A 4,142-nucleotide genomic window follows, 5' to 3' on the forward strand; every position below is an offset into this window, starting at 1 on the left:
TTTAAAATATGTATATGTTCTTTTAAGTTAAATGCATTTTACTTTCTCCACCAAAAACATATTTTTAGTAGTGAGAGTCTTGTGAAAGATATTTATGTTGACAACCAGTGAGTGTCTTTACAGGCATGCAGAGGAACAAGTCTACACAGCCTTGCTACAAGTCTTCTTGGGTGGGACCCAGTGAGTTTTCAGGGTTTATTGTGGAAAGGTTATGCAAAACACATTTCACTTTCTCCTCATGCTGAGTCCTTCATAATATTGTTGCTGTCATGATCATACACTGTCATTCTGTTCCATCCATTTTACACGTTGAATAATTTTCAGATTAATTATTGCTTATTTATACGCCATTTTAAAATGGCTTATAAAAGTTGCCTTTTATCCTACCTGTGGATCACAGAGGAAGCAAGTTGATACAACATTACTCTGGCAAGACCTCGTTTACTCTGCCCAGAGCCAGGAAACTTGTTCTCCCTGTTAGACCCACAGCGGCACGAGAGCACTACCACTGGCAAGAAGATACATGCACACAACAAACACATCTATATACAGTACATAAGAAAAAAGAAGAAAAAAACGAAGACAAAAGACAAGACTAATTCTGATTCAAAAATAGGAGAATTATTATTATTATTATTTTACTGTTTCTCAACCCAATACATCTATGTGTGAGGACTAGCCAAGGTCTTGAAATACAGTGGTTCCTACGAACCAGAAGTGATCCACAATAGACGCAGTGTTGTTCAGCATGGCAACACCTTCAGTTTGTAAAAATAGCTCTCACAGCTTCATTCAAGCTTCCTGCAAATTGCCCTCAGTGATTTCTGTTGAATTATTATTTATTTCAGACTCTTGAACTGATTATAGAGTGGGCCATTATGGAAAGTATCCAATGCAAATTCTCTGTGGGGTGTAGGTTGAGCCCAATTTACATGCCTTCACAATGACTCCCACCATTTGAAACCAATGAATCTTGATGCTGTCCTCCCACGGCAATTGGTGCTCACCAGAACAGTTGAAAGTTTAAGGAATTGAAATCATCAGCATCAATTTGAGCTACACAAACTGGCACATGTGATGGACTTTTCAGTTTGTGAAACAAAATCTGGATATCGTCATTTTATTGGCCTAGAACTGTACTTCAGGAACTGCTTCAACAGCCTTCTTGTGTTGTAACTCCTGCTAGATCTATTTAGTGACCTGATTTGATGCCACAGCTTCGACTCCATGCAGCTCGTGTTTTGTCCATGTTTGGAAGCACCTATCTGTGCAAACAGATGTTTTCAATATTGAATTTAAACAAGACCAAGACCAGATCGCGCATTACTGACGAAAACCTACAAGCCTTTTTGCGGATTGCCACAGCACAAGAGCTAAAACTAGACATCGACGAACTGACCAGGGGAAAACGGTGCCAGACATCCGGCCAGAAAACATTGGTAAGCACAAACAAACTAAATTTAAATAGAATGAATGTAAAACCAAAACTCAGTATACTGGAATATGCATATAGTTTATTGATTTTGCTTGTTTTGTGTTTATTTACAGAACACAACACAATGAGGATGTGTGAGTTGGTGACAGGGTGAAGAGGATCAGCGTTGTGTTCAAGGACAGGCAGCATCACCTCATTGTTTGGTTCTTATGTGAAATACATGTTCGTTGTGTAATAAATAACAAAAAAGTTTTGTGAATGAAGTTGAGAGTTAATATCAAAACTTGTTTTTATTCTTTGTCTGCTTATCTTTAAAGCAGACAAAGAATAATTTTCCCAGCGAATAAAACTGAAACATCGACAAGCTAACAAGCTAAAGAGCAAAGTTTAGCTGAGCAGTTTAAAAATACTGAGCATATTTTTAAACTGCTCAGTTTAATCAAAATATTGTAATTTTTAAACTGAGCAGTAATTTTACATCCATGCAAACTCAAATGTAATATTTCAAACATTAATCCATGAAATCAGTTATTTAACAATATGAGGTGTTGTTTAATTTATTTTTAACATTGTATTTTCATACATTTATGCTAGGGTTGCCCAAGTCTAGTTTTCCAGACCTATCACCCTGCAACTTTAGATGTGTTCTTTCTCTAACACACCTGGATCATTGACTCATTCATAGGCCTCTACAGAACTGAGTTGCTGCTAATGAGGGAAGTCAACTTTGTGTCTGGGGTATGTTTTAGCAGGGACGCATCTAAAAGTTGCAGTCTGGAGGACTGCACTTGGGCATTCCTGATTTATACCGTCAATGTGGCCCAAAGAGGGTGGCCAATATGCTGAAGTGGCCCTTGGTGAAATTGAGTTTGACACCCCTGGCGTAGGGGATAGCACGACCCATGTTTGGAGGCCTTGAGTCCTCGATGCGGCCGTCGCGTGTTCGACTCCCAGACCCGGCAATATTTGCCACATGTCTTCCCCCTTTCCTGTCAGCCTACTCTCATATAAGGGACACTAGAGCCCCCCTGGAGGGGTAAAAAAACCCGTAAGATTCAGTCCGTTATGATATCAGGTTTCCAGGCTTGATATTTATTTCTCTATTAATAATAAGCCTCTCATGAACACAGCGGTGGCTGATCAGCTAATTTAAACTGCTGCTCTGCTAGTCAGTCGGTCTTTGAGTCACCTTTTTTTGTCAATGGAACTGAAACGCACTGAATTGCGCAACACCTAGTTGAAACAATAATTACTGAGATTATTAATTTTAACACGTTTTGTTGATTTTTAAAAAAATATATTCTTCAATGAAGCTACAAACGTTTTGAGTCTTGGTGAATAACTTTGATAAGCATGTCAGAAGAGGAAGTACTGGTCTCAGCGTCCTGGCGGCATTCAGTTTGTCACCTACTGCCGAGATGGACTCAAAACCATCCCACCATCGACGTATTGAGCACCCCTGGTCTAAATAGTCACATGCAGCAATTGTAATCAATGACACTCATTTGAAAACTAAAAACAATTTTAAAATATTTTTTAACATTTTATTGGCATATTTCTCAGGAGGGGAAAGCAGTATAGCACCAAAACTGTTTGTAGTGGGGATGGTGTGCTGCTGATCTCGACCTGGGAAGTTGTGGGCCGGTGGGCAGAATACTTTAAAGATTTCCTCAATCCGTCCAACATGCCTTCCATTGAGGAAGCTGAGCTTGGGGACTCTGGGTCGGACTGTCCAATCTCTGGGGACGAGGTCGCCAAGGTGGTTAAAGAGATTCTCGTTGTCAAGGCCCTGGGGGTAGATGAGATTCGCTCGGAGTTCTTTAACCCCTTAACCTGCACCGGAACGCCCAAATGCCGTTTTTCCATTGTAATTTCCCGGGCTGAGATTTAAGGGTTTAAACTCTGCCAGTGTCCATTATGACACTTTTATTGGGCAGCCCAGAGCCCACCCTTTTGATTGACACCACATTCAGGAATGGCTTTTTCTGAGCCAATAGCCACTCGGCTGTGGTTCACAGCCGAGTGTGAAGTTGCTGGGATGGGGATCAGTGCCTCCAAATCCTAAAACCTAATTTTTTCTCACTACTATAAAAAGGAACTGTTGTTTGGTTTTCTTCCTAAAAAAATTATAAAACATTGTAGCATTAATTATGTAAATGGAAGAAATAGTCCTATGCGATATGGAAAGGACTCAGAAAATGTATTATTATAGCACACTGTGATCACGGGTGCCCAAAGTGGGTCCTCGAGGGCCGGCATCCTGCATGTTTTAGTTCTCTCCTTGGTTTAATGCACCTGGATCAAATAATGGCTCGTTAGAGGCCTAAGAAGAACATTGACATGCTGAAAAGGTTGTTACTACCACCAGGGAGAGAATTAAAACATGCAAGATGCTGGCCCTCGAGGACCAACTTTGGGCACCCCTGCTCTAGATCAACATGCTGGGCTAGCAATACAATTGTAATCTCAATGGTACAGTGTTCCTATTTTGCAACATCAATATTTTAACAGTTTATCATTATTAAATAATCGAATACAGCATAATAAATGACAGAATAGTGAACTTACCTAATTTATTGTTGAATATGTTTTTTTCCCCGGTCAAAAAATGTCAAAAATACTTCTTTTCATGATTTCAGAGGAGTCAAATAGCGAGGCTCCTCCCTGTGAAGAGGTCTGTAGAAAAGGGCGTTAAATTTTCCTCCAG

The 4,142-nt window shown here is 40.0% G+C and overlaps 1 long non-coding RNA gene across 1 annotated transcript; it reads left to right on the plus strand.

The window, feature by feature from the left end:
- The first annotated feature begins 997 nt into the window (after positions 1-997).
- Positions 998-1,698, plus strand: LOC114149192 (uncharacterized). Its single transcript, XR_003596457.1, has 2 exons — positions 998-1,439; positions 1,549-1,698. It is a non-coding gene; the product is annotated as an uncharacterized LOC114149192 (long non-coding RNA).
- Positions 1,699-4,142: the final 2,444 nt, after the last annotated feature.

This window comes from Xiphophorus couchianus, chromosome 8 (assembly GCF_001444195.1).
Source record: "Xiphophorus couchianus chromosome 8, X_couchianus-1.0, whole genome shotgun sequence".
NCBI lineage: Eukaryota > Metazoa > Chordata > Actinopteri > Cyprinodontiformes > Poeciliidae > Xiphophorus > Xiphophorus couchianus.